The sequence below is a fragment of the Filicampus tigris genome, chromosome 17 (assembly GCF_054856515.1).
Source record: "Filicampus tigris isolate MCC_2025a chromosome 17, RoL_Ftig_1.0, whole genome shotgun sequence".
NCBI classification, from domain to species: domain Eukaryota; kingdom Metazoa; phylum Chordata; class Actinopteri; order Syngnathiformes; family Syngnathidae; genus Filicampus; species Filicampus tigris.
The window spans coordinates 17,449,823-17,462,724 of NC_141233.1; the positions used below are offsets into that span (position 1 = coordinate 17,449,823).

The following is a 12,902-nucleotide window of genomic DNA, read 5'->3' on the forward strand; positions in this document are numbered from 1 at the left end:
TGGTAGAACACAGAAATACGACCAGTGTGTGTGTCTCTCTCTCTCTCTCTCTCTCTCTACTACTTCAGGTTACATTATTTATACTTTATACCCGCCAGGCTCTTTAAGGCTCTTTTTGCAACACTTTGCGAGGCTGCAATATCACAGTGAGCAGAGATATCAGAGTTGCCATCATCAAAACTTTATTAACTGTACAGGCCATTTTGAACTGTCTTATAAAGAGTCTGTAACCCGGAACATAAAACGAAAAAGTAAGAGGGCTGACGCTTGAGGGACACGTAGAGTACAATGACTAACTGCTTCAGTTGCCCTACCTGCATAAATGAAGGTTAAATGAATAAATGATGGGGTATGAATGATGGCGATCGTTTTAGCTACATGCTATTTTAGCAAGTTAGAATATGCATGTGTAGCCCAGTTGATACTGAGCCAAGTCGTTCAGAAAGGCTGATGGGTAAACAAAGATGTTAGTTCTCACAAATAGCTACGTTGACTTGCGACGACCATTTAGATTGACATTCTTTATTACATGGAACACTAATAAATCCAAGCACATTTTGCAAACAGTCTGCCTTCCGTTTTTGACTTTTTAATTTAAATTTCAAGAGTCTTAAACATGGCTGTTGGTCCATTTGACATGTCACTGGCAATTAAATGTTCACTGAACTTTTCGATTTCAAACAGGGAAATAAGTAACAGTCTCCTCGCAAATGAGGCAGACACAGTTGTTGCGGATTTCAGTGTAAAGAATGTGTCCAAATTACTCCTTTCTTAAATTGTCGGCCCGCGCTGTCATCAACTTTCATTCAACTTTTTATTCATTGTTGCCATTTTAGAAACTTTCTGGAAAGGGTCACCCGGGGTTATGGAGTTCAACAGAGTGCTGCTGCTCTCTTGTGTTTAAGTGTGAAATTGCATTCAGAGTGTATTTTATACACTTGTCAACTGTGCAACGGGCTAGACGTTATTCATTTTAATGACATAGGCTGCGTGTTGTATTTTGGCCACATTTGGCCCCCTGGCCGGACTTTGGGACTATGGTCTACAGACGTTTACAGCCTAAAATATACAAACTGTCATTCATCCTAATTCTGTATTGTCATTGGGTAATGTCAAATGCAGCCAATGTGAGTTACTTTGAGATCGAGGGGCGGGACTTATTCTAACTCACGCGACCTACTCGCGAAGTTGCGAGAGGGAAAATGGCGCGGGAGAATGCTTGAGCACACTGGAGTGAAGCTGTTTCATCGAATATTTCAAGTTTTTTGTACATAACATCGGGATAAACTACCCGTTTTCACTGGATGTTTGTACTCACTGGGTGCCTAAGAGGTAACTGCACTTGTCTGGTTATGTTAAAAATAAACTATTATTGTCCGTTTGGTTTGAATTAGCATTGTAGCTAATCGTGATTAGCCTAAATAGCACTATGACGTTAGTTAGCTTCGGCTTCTAATGATAATATGAGTTGAGCGACAACTTCCTGCCAGTTCCAAACGAAATGGTATATGGACTTGTAGCTCAGTACTGTCCTGTTGATTCGGGAGCAGTCGTGGTCGTTTGTGAGCAGTCACGGGAGCACGCTGCTGGACACCAGGAAAACCGTTTCCTGCTACTAGCTTGGACTGAGGACTAATTCTTCGTGCCATGTCTCACTTGTTTTCTGAGAGCAATTACTTAAGGCTCTAGGCTAGCTCCCGTGTCTGGCCCTGAAGCAGCTGGTGCCTCAACGCCTCCTTCATGGACTGGTTGAGGTTTTGTCGTCAGTGTAGCAAACATTGATTCCATTTCTTTAATTTCAGATCTAAGAACCTGTATTTCTGAGTGCTTGCTTTCAGACTGCGGTGTGGCAATAACAGTGCGCACAAACTGGTTCAGTTTAACTCTGGAGGCTTCATACTTCAAAGCAATTGAAGGAGGATTATGGAAGCACATTTCAACTAATCCACAGAATTGGACCCAAATACAAAAATACATAAAGTATATCCCAACTACTTCCACAGTTAATGGAGGCACTGCCAACAGTAATTAAAAGCAACATTTACAAGTTAATCGATTCAGATAACAGCGCCACCTCGTTAAAGAAGAACTCAGGCCCCGCCCGAAGTGGGAGGGTGCTACACATGCTAAAGAGTTTGAGTTTGAGTTTGAGAACCCCACAGCAAACTGATTGAGAGTGACTCTAGAACGCCTCTACTGATTGCAAAAATTGCCTTATGGCAACACGTCAATCAAAAAAAACAGTCACAAGTCGCTCTTTAACTCAGTAATCGCCACCCAGAGTCCAGTCGGATAAATAATGCACGGTGATGACAAGGCACTGATCTGACGGCTTTGTCGCTAATTTATTGATTACCCTCTCCAGATGACGAAGGTTAAATGTCAATCTGAGGATCTGAGCGGTGTAGAGAGAATACAATTTTCCCCTCTGATGGCTGGATGTATTATTAAGTGTTGTGCTTAGAAGTTGAGGAAGCGGGGAGCGCCTCGGAGGGGGATGAATAAGGAAGCAAAAAACATTTTTAATGTTGCAACAAAGTGGCGCCAAGCAGGGCTGATGGCCTAGCAACATGTGCATGTCGTCATTACGCTGTCTTTTATCACCTTCGTTTAAGTCGAGTAATGTCAAGCAAGCTACCTCAAAAGCGAGATAGCCACCTAATTAGCATTTATCTGTACTGGTTGAGAAGATGTCACATTTTTGGGGCCTCCTGAAAAGTGTTTTTTTTTTTTTGGGGGGGGGTACAAGAATTCCACTAGTGATAGGTAATTAGCCAGCTTAGGCAGTGTCTATAAATCTATTTATCAAGCTATCAGGCTGTGTAATAACAGCAGTGGCTGTTATGTATCATCCTCACCCCTAGGGGAGCTCCAGAGAGTAATTGTAAGTGCAAACAGGTGTGTACTGGTAACAAAGAAGAAGTGTGGCAACACTTACTTTTTAATGTCTGGATAACAATTGAAAGTTGACTGCGCAGCTACAGTATGTGTAAGTGTTGGTTGGCTAGGTTTAGCATTAGGTGTGGTCGCCACTGATGTAGCTTAGCATAAGCATGGTAACATGAGTCTTGTAACTAAGGAGGTGAGTGTTGAGACGCTCGAGCCTGTAAGCTCTTATAAAGTAAACAAGATCCGGCTTTTATTTCGAATGTTGTTTTTCAGGAAAAACACAACAAAGAAAGGCAAGATGAGGCGCTTCACGAAGAGGCGAGCCTTGGGGAGGCCTTGTTATTCAAACATCTGCTACAGTGACAGGAGACCTGCTGGTGTAGCTGCTCTAGAGGCCCCTCAAGACCGGCCCAGGCGGTCAAAAAAGCGCCGCTTTCAGGCCTGCTGGGACGCCATGCGCACACATAATGCCACTCAGCATCATTTCTGTGGCTCTTTCACCTGCGCAGATGTGCCAGTGGTTGGCGTGCCAGCAACTTCACAATCCAGTATATGCACAACGTCATGTGACCAGACCCGGAAAACAGGTTAGCGAGATTAAACTTTCTTTTTCTTTATCGCTGGTGGAGAAAAGTTAAACACATCCACCCTCTCTGTACCGTTTGTCCTCAATAGGGTGTTAAATACATGTACATTATGTCATTTATTTATACATGCATGATATACGCAACACGAACAAAGACTAAAAAACGGATATGGTCATCTTTAGTTGCTCTTGAACACATCTTGTGCAAAACGAAAAACATTTTAGGCATTTAATATTGCTGCAGGTGCTTTGTCTTATCTTCTTGTTGTAACATGATGATAGCTATACAGAAGCTAGGTTGTTTTTTTTTGTGTGAGCTTTCTAGATGGCTAAACTAGGATTATGCGAAACTAGCTCGCTAGTTAGCTAGCTACGTAGAGAGACATTCCCATGGCCAAAATCAAACAGGTCAAACAAGTCATCCATTTTGGTCTTGAGGCAGGCAATTCCAGGGCTTGCCAAATGATGAATTCCTGTGAATTGCAGCACTTTTACTATCTTCTTGAAACATTGCAGATCATTTTAGTAATTACCAATGCTGTTAATTTATGTTATTTGATAATCAGCGTACATTTAATTTAAAAAAAAAAAAGTTCTCAATATCTGTAGTATGGCCCGCGGACGACTTTACAAACACTGAAATGGGAAAAAGGTTGAAGCTGGTAATCAAGCCGCGTCCCAGCTCCCACCCTCAACACTTTTCAATTTCCACTTCCGATTCCTGACCTGCCGTAATTGGCCCGAGAGTGGCCTCCCGTCACCTGCAGTGTGGCGGTGCTGGCAGGTGAATTATTAATAGCTAATATCATTATGTAGGCTCGGCTTGTCATAACAATCCCGACTGGCGGAATGGGGGGGAAACTCAATCTGCCGCTCTGCCCCTTGCGCAGACAATGCCGTTCAATTATTGATACCGACTAATTGGCGACAGGAATCGCCAGGCAGGGTTACTTTTGTCCCCCCCTCTCTCTTCGCGCCTCGCGCCACTCCTTCAATAAAACAATACTACGAGGCGACCGCCCCCTCCTCGACGAACCCCCGTCCCAGCAAATTAGCAGGGAGCGTGACCTCACTTCCTTTTTTTCTCTCTTTTCATAAGAATTTAAGACTCTCCTGCAACCTCTCTTCACCTCAACCACTTAATTAAATAAGAAGTCAATGTCGATTTAAAAATTTTTTTTTTTTATTCGTGGCACGTGGCGACACAGGTTTGATTGAGCAAAGGGTTGTGGAAGTGTCTGGGGGTTAATAGAGTTTAATTAGGGTCAGGGTGACAGTCCACGGGGGTCCTGCTGTACACCTCATTAACACAATGTTCAATATCAGCTAGTGCAAGGACTTTTAAAACCCGCATTTAAATCGTTTATGAACAAATTGCCAAACTAGCAGGGGCCACGCCGTAGGGCGCATACCACTGCCACCCCATGTCTAGACATCACTCAAAACTCGAGATTATTGTTGGCAAAAAAAAAAAGAAACAGTCACTAAGATAATGTCTTCTGCCACTGAGAACAATGATCATCTGTCGCTGGGCAGCACATTTCGCTCCAGAATGTCTTATTTCATCGCACCCTGCACAGATTCAAGACACCCGCCGGGTGCAGCAAAGCAGCCCCAGATCACGTCATTGTACTGAATTGTCAGGACACAAAATCCCCAAACTCCCAGCACAAAACAGTCCGTGCGGCACATGTGTGCTTTGTGTCTGAAGTCGGAGTTGATGTGAAGCTTGAATCAGTGCAGGTTGCAATGAAATTGCAAAGCATTCTGGAGCAAAATGTGGTCTCCAAGTTTCAGGAAGCTGATCCGGCATTACGTCCTTGCATCAGGCAGCAAAGTGTGCTCAATTGGCACAGAGTACAATCAAATCCCAGCACAATCGAGGCATTCCGCAGTGAGGTTTGCTGCCTGGTGTCACATAAAGTGTTTATTTTCTGGGTCGGTTTTTGCCGCCTCCAGCACAGGGCCAACTACTCACATGAATTCAAGTCACTCGGGCCCGCCGTATATTAAGTGCGCCTTAAGTGGCGTCCTTTTAATGTTGCAGGCGGTGTGCTGTGCATATGGTGTATACAGTATAGTGCCACTCTGGTCCTGGCGTACAAAGTCCAACACCCCCCACCTCTTCCCATTAAAGCCCGTCTCTTACGGTCACACATACGCATATGGGCCCGTGCGCTAAGTGGGCCTGCCGTCTTGCTCGCTTCATCTCAGGACCCTTTTCACATGGGCGGGGTCCGAATGGGCGATGATGCTGAATCACACGCTAATGCTAATGTATACGGCCAGCCGGCCGGCCGGCCTCAGCGGAATAGCCGCGTCCCGATCTAAGAGGCTCCCGAGCCCGAATCTGCTTTTTAGGGCCCCGCCGTAAACGCGCATCTGCATAATCGGGGCGACAAGTGTGGAGAGGGTGAAAGTGCAGTGGGGGTGGGGGTGTGTGTTGGGGGGAGGGTATTAACTGGAAAGGTGTTGCAAGTTGGAACTGTCATCACACGTGATGTCATCATGCCAGACTGGAAAATTGGGGTATCGCGTTTGAGTCCTTTAATTAGACAAATTCATTCAAATTAATTGGTTTTAGTGCATTTTAACAAGGAATTCAATGTCACATTATACAGTACATCATAATCACAACTTTATAAATAAAGATTATGTGCATGTCCATTGTCATTATTTTTACAATTAATATTTTTAGATAAGGTTGACTGGTTTGTTTATATTGGGGAATTAAATACATTTTTAATTATTCATACGACAACTTTTACGACTAACAAATGCAACAATAATGCTAATTATAATAGTCATCATGACAAATCAGCAAATATAACATTTGTCTTTCTCGTTTTGCATGTCTATGTATGTGGATGCGCGTGTGTTCATGCGCGCCCGATTGCATTACAAACATCAGCCAGCACGCCAACCCCGTGTCGTATTGATCAGTTAACGCGGCAACGTCTGTGCTATATTGCGGATAAATGGGAAATTAACGCACACTGTCACACAATTCTGCACTGCAACTGCATCAATAATTCAACCTCCTCCCCTTACGCACACAAACACACGCGCGCACACAAACTAGCCAACTTGAGAGGAGATGAAGAAGAGAAAGTTTGACAAAAATACACACGGACATGTAAAGAAAAGAGACTCGGTGACATATTTACAAAATTCCATTTCCCCTCTGAATAAGTGAGCCTCCAGCAAGTAGACAGAGCCGCAAAGATGAAAAAAAGCAGGAAGTCAGGCAGAGGCAGCCGGACGTGACAACGACAGCGGTGGCAAAAGTACTTACGCTCTGCCATTACGTACAAAATTTAAAAAACAAAAACATACAGAAAGACTCGGGTAAAAGTACTTGAGTAAAAACTACAAACTGAAACACTTGGAATGCACTGTTGATTTTTCTTGCACAAAAATATCCTCATAACAGTTGTCTACATCCAATTATGAAGATCGTTTCAAAATGTAGTAATAGCTTGTTTAGCCTAATGTGGTGGGAACACAGATGAGTGGGGGCTGGCAAAATGCTCGGGGCCCCCAGAAAGTCTTCCCATTACCCCCAGATTGACACCAATACTTCCCAAAATGGACAGCGACTCGACAGCAAGTCATAAAGTGACTGATCTTTGTCTTAGCACAACAAAATACTTTATGCCCCCCCCCCCCCATTTGCGAGAATCAAGTTTGCCCCCACCCCATGCGAGTACCCCGCCGCCAGGCTTCTGGCATCACAGGCGAAGCTCCATGTGATCAATAATGGATGCGGCTGTCTCCTGCACTGCTCCTACATTAGCTAGAGCAGGGGGGGCTACATTTAACTTGATGGGCTTGTTAATGTGTCCCGTTGGGGGTACGCCCTCCTTGCAAATGCACGCAAGCACCCTGACGGAGGATGGACCCCCACCACACCATGTTGGCACGCGCTGGGTCCAAGCTGCTCGGACGGACGGTCGGGTCCGAGGAACGGTTAGGTCAATAATATTCATTCTGTGCTATAGTCGAGTTTATAAGTAGAAGGAAGTTGAATTTATTTCCCCGAAAGTTTTAAAAAAATCAAATAAAATCCAATATTGATACTAGCCTGAATAAATGAAGTTTAAGTTAGACCCAATCCTAGTAATTGTTATATTAACCATAACAAATTATGTAGACTCAACCCAAGTACATTAAGATAGACTAATAGAATTGCTTCATGCTTAAAAAAATCCTTTAACAGATTTTTTTTTCCCCTCTCTTCGGCGGTTTGGATCAGGGGATGTCGTTAATATTTGTCAACTGTGATGCCTTTGAGACTCTTTTGTGATTGAGGGTTGGATAAATATATTTGACTTGACTCGACTTGCTTTTATAAATTCATTGAAAGAGCTTTTTATTCCCTCAGTGTGTTTGTGAATGAGGCCCAACGTGAGCTCACGACAAGCGGAGAGCAACAGGATCATCAGCATCATTAGTCGTGTTGCTTCTTAGAGCAATGTAGATCTTGGTTGGAAAGCCCACCCCCCCGCCCCAGCCTCCATTAACAAGGTCTAGCGGTGCCCCCGGGGCGCCCCTCACCGTGACTTCTTCTGCCACAGGGCTGCCGCGGCTAAACGTCAAAAACATCCGAGAATGGAAATGTATTTGTCTCTTCTGATCGCTTTATTCCGCATCTTCATTGGCCGTAATGTTGCGCCAAAAGCTCAGCGGGATGGGCATTAATGCAGAAAACAGATATTCCCTAAAAACATATGTCAAGGTGATGCAATATGCATGCGCTTGTTAGGATGCATCATGTCTGCCCACGCCGTACGCCGCAAATATTAGGCCTTGCCTATATGTAATCCGCTTGCTGCAATTTGTTAGCGCGGGGGGGGGGAGAATGAATGAAAGAAATGAGATGGAAAGATGAAATGTGTAAAGCTGCGAGAATTAAACTGGCTTTTTCAAAAATAATGTTCTTACGAGAATATAATTGGTAATTTAGAAAAAGACAGAAACTAATTTGACTCCAGGAATAAATAAAGTAATCTTAGAAGAGTAAAATTGTACTTTGTCAAGAAAGTTGTTTTTTTCAAGAAAGCCTTATTTTGTCAAAAAGTAGTATTTTTCACGTGAAAAAGTTATTTTTTAGTTGAAATAATTCTACAATTATTTTTTTCTACAAAATATTTCTATTTCTCTAAGGAAAGAAATTGTAATTTCTAGTTATTTTATTAGAATAATGTAGATTTTTTTAATCACATAATAGCCAATTTTTTTCTAGAAATAAGCTATTTCACAAGACTTAAGTGAGATTTTTCAAGAAAAAATAACTTAATAAAAAAATTACAAAAGTAGTCGTATTTCTTCCAGAGAATCTCATGACAATAAAATTTATTTTCCAGAAAGAAACAATTTTGTGAGAATAAATAGTTAAATAAAGTTCATGTTTAGTCAGGAAAAAAATGTCATCTTGTGAAAATTCAAAACAATCCAACACCATCTTCACTCTAACATAAACAAAGCCAAAGAAAAAGCACAAGAGTTCCTCCTTGGCTGTGGTGAGGTATGACCTCAGTGCGGCTGGACTTTATTCCATTATTCCAAAGCGTTGGTCTCAAACATGCAGATATATTCCTGCGCCGCTCGTTTCTCCTGTTTGCCGCTTCATTGTGGCTTTTCTCGTTTGCATATGAAGCGCCAGGTGAGTGGCAGAGCAGCGCGGGATCGAGACCCCCTCGAGTGGAGCCGCATGCAGAGTGGGGGGGCCTAATTGACGGCCCTTTAAAATTCCCACAGAGGAGCCGCGCTACTTTTCATGTGGGGGCCGCTCCGGTCCAGGAGAGTGACGAGTGACAAGGAGGTGAGGGGCACACCTGCTGCACATACGCGATCATCAGAACAAGAAGGGGAGAAAAAAAAGAAAAGAATTTTATGCCTGCTCTACACTTGTGGTCAATACAGGAACTTGTGATTGCTAAGGAAAGGCAAAAAAACAACACCAACCACATTTTTCAGATTTTCCCCCTTCTTTACGAGGTGGTTCACGACACACTTTTACAAATCGTCACGCTCTTGATCACAGACTTACAATTCATTGCAGGGTGTACAAAATTAACCTTGAGCCATATGCTGATTCACAATTGAACCGTTTTTCTTTTATGAAGACTTATTCGAAGATTCTGTGGGCTAAACATTTGCCCAGGTGTCGAAAGCGAAAAGTCCGATACGGCCTACGGGTCATCCACTGATGTTTCCCATTGACACATGGTGTTAACTTACAGGTGTAGCATGTTCTGTTAGCGGGTGTCAACAAAGGTTCTCGTATTGATCGCACCCCCTCAAGTTGTATGATGATCACTATGCTTGAGAGAACAATTAATTGTGCATGTGATCGATGTTCATCCAGGAATCAATGGACACTCTGTCTCTTGCCGCTGTCTATTCGCTCTGTGCCTTGAGTGCGTGCGTGCGTATGATAGCTTGTGTACATAGTGAAACTATTATAGTTCAGAGGTCACTTGTCCTTGTAAGATCACGACTTTGAAAATTGAAATGTTTTATTTTTATTTTTGCAGTTTTTTTCCCACTTTTTGAAAATTTTAGTAGAAAAAAATCACAAAATATCTAACCTTAAAGGGGTAAAACAACCCAAATGTATTTTTAAGAATATGTTCTATGCAGGGGCTCATCTAACGACCAATCATGGCTCAGCTTCAGAAAACAGGTGTCATTGTGTCGCTGTGATGTCATTTTCAGTCGACAGCAAGTGACAAAATGGCCGCCCCCTAAGATGGACAAAAACAGATAGGTTTTACTACTTAACTCATATAACACAAACACAATATCAATCAGAATGAGTAGTGGGCCTGCATAGAAAATTTGGGGGTTGACTTCCCCTTTCAATCAGGTTTTTTGTAAAATGAAAATTTACATTTGAGGGTGGCGGAGAGGAAATAACCCTTAAAAAAGTAATAATAATGTAATATGTAATGATAATAATGAAATCGGAATAATGACCCTTAGTAGGACAAAAACAAAAACATCGATAAGACCTAGAAAATGTTTCAGAAAAATAAAACCTTTTCCCAGTAACAATCCTTACAGAAGCCTAGGAAATTATGAAATTTTGTCGAAAAAGCCACGCTTTTTCTCGGAATAACATCCTTGCAAAGACTATACCAAATTTTCTTGAAAATTCCAACAATGTGGTCCTAAAAAATGACCGTGGGTGAGGCAGGTTGTCTTCATATGGCATCGCTCTCACTTTGGCCTTGATCCGTGTAAAAAGCCAAGGCTTCTCTGGGCCCGCCTCAGCTGCCAGCTCGAGGACAATTCCGCTCGGTGCACACGGAGAGGCGGGAGCCGCCCTCTTGAGTGCCACAGCGTGTCCGTTCCCCCCACCTGCAAATGGCCCCCTCGCCGGCTCGCACGCACTTACGCACCCCCATCGTCCCTTTCTGAAACGTCGCGTGGTCATATGTATGAAAGTGGAGGGTGTGACAACATACCTGCTGACGGTATGCGGAGGAGCGCAAGCAAAGAAAAGAAATGACCTCACCGTGAAAATGTCATCAATATTTTAGCGGGTGACCAAGAATTGTTGGGTTGAATTTTGGCCACACGGCCTCTCTTATCGGGGGGGGGGGACACCCGAGTTGATATCCTCTTTATACTTTTATGAATTCACTTTGCCGGCCGGCCTTTTGCCTAATAGCGTGGTTGTCTTTCATAGAGTGGTCTGTCACCTGGATGCTACCGTTATTATCTTTAACCCATGAAGGCCTAAAGCGCCTTTCTCAACAGCTCCCCAGAACCGTCGGTCGCCTTTGGAATTATCCTTGTGAAAACCTGAAGTTCTCCCAAAAATTCAACACTTACAAAATGATTAATATCTCAGCCCCTGTAGCAGACTGAAACATCATTCCAAAAGAATTAAAGAGCTTAGACATGTGGCTTTCACACAGGCGGAATTGATTGTTATTTACTGTTTCAATCGAAGATGTAAAAATAACGTGTCAGTGCAAGAGAAGCACTATTTTAATTGAAAAAAATCTTTTCTGTTACAAAGACGTCAATATCATAATTGTCTACAAACCATATCATATCACGTTCGATCGGTCCCACTGGCCACGCACGTCATCCATATATCACTGCCGTTACTTTAATCAGAGCTCCCGGCGATCGACGGCGTCCGCCATTAGCTCGAAAAAAATTCCACGACATCCTCCGCGGTCTCGCGACAGCGCCACGTGTATATCCTGATGCATTAAGTTGGCTATGAGACGGAGAATTGGATTAAAAGAGGACAGCGACATATCCGCTCCCCCGGTTTGAAAGGTAGAAAGACGCAACAGCGCTCCCGGCTCTAGTGGTAGAGACGCGGTTATGCGCTCCCAGGCTTAATGGGTTGATGGAGTGGTCTGAGATTTGGGTGGTAGATAGAGTGTGGGGTTTCAAACTTGGGTGGTAACGTGGTCATCTTTCGTAGAGTCGACTGCGACCTAGAAGTAGTGTTGTTCCCCGTTTCACAGGGTGATCTACGACGCAGGCGGTATAGTTGTCATATTTTGTACAACAGCGCACAGCTCGGATGTCGAGTGGTCCAATTTGGTAGAGGGAGGTAGTGCAGTGGTTGTTTTTTTGTTGATGACCCGGGTGTCTGTTTTCATAGGGTGGTCTGTGACCTAGGTGATGGAGTGTTCATCTATTGTAGAGTGACCAGCAGTTTTTTTTCTGTGTTTTCTGTCTCTTTTGGCCTTTTGGGGGGTCTTGAAATCCAATTTCTGCAATAAAGTTTTTTTCCTCCCGTTTTTCCTCTCTTTTGGATCTCTCTTTTTTGTGTCTGTGGCTCTTTGAACCTCCAAACCTGATCTTTGCAATCAACGTGTTTGGTTTTCTTTGCATTATCTGACTCTGTTGAGTCTCATTTTGTGTCTTTGGGCCTTGAAACTAAAACTTTGCGTTTTGAGTTTTTTTTTTTTTTTGTGAACCCAATCTTCACAATCCACATTATTGTTTTTTTCTGTCTCTTTTGGTCTTTTCTGTCTGTGGATCATGAAACCTAATCTTCGTCATCAAAGTTTTTGTTTTGATTTGTATTTTTCTGTTCTTTTTGTCTTTGGGTTTTGAAACTCAAACTTTCCAGTCAACTTTTTTAGTTTTCTTTGTGTTCCGGAGTGTTGAATTTTGATCTTTACAATTAAGGTTTTTAGTTTGCTCCACATTTTTAGTCTAATTTATATCACTTTTTGTGCACAGTTTCATCGCTTTGGATTTATTTCCCATTTTTGGTCTAAGTCTCATGTGTCTTTGGGTCTTAAATTACGAACTTCCCAGTCAATGTTGGCAATCAAAATTTTGGTCTTCTTTGGGAGAACATTTCACGATGGGGTACCTGAAAAAGCAACTTTACCTGACAAAAATATGGGTAGTAGTTTCAAGTAACAAGAGGCACCCAACACAG

At 42.9% G+C, this 12,902-nt stretch overlaps 1 long non-coding RNA gene across 3 annotated transcripts in view; it reads left to right on the forward strand.

Annotated features, from left to right (window-relative positions):
• The first annotated feature begins 1,184 nt into the window (after nt 1-1,184).
• LOC147133818 (uncharacterized) overlaps nt 1,185-12,902 on the forward strand; it is a 67,887-nt gene continuing 56,169 nt past the window's right edge. For all 3 annotated transcript variants that reach the window (XR_015090306.1, XR_015090308.1, XR_015090307.1), the window contains exons 1-3: nt 1,185-1,332; nt 3,163-3,476; nt 9,135-9,299. This is a non-coding gene — a long non-coding RNA (uncharacterized LOC147133818). The remainder of the gene's footprint in view (nt 1,333-3,162; nt 3,477-9,134; nt 9,300-12,902) is intronic.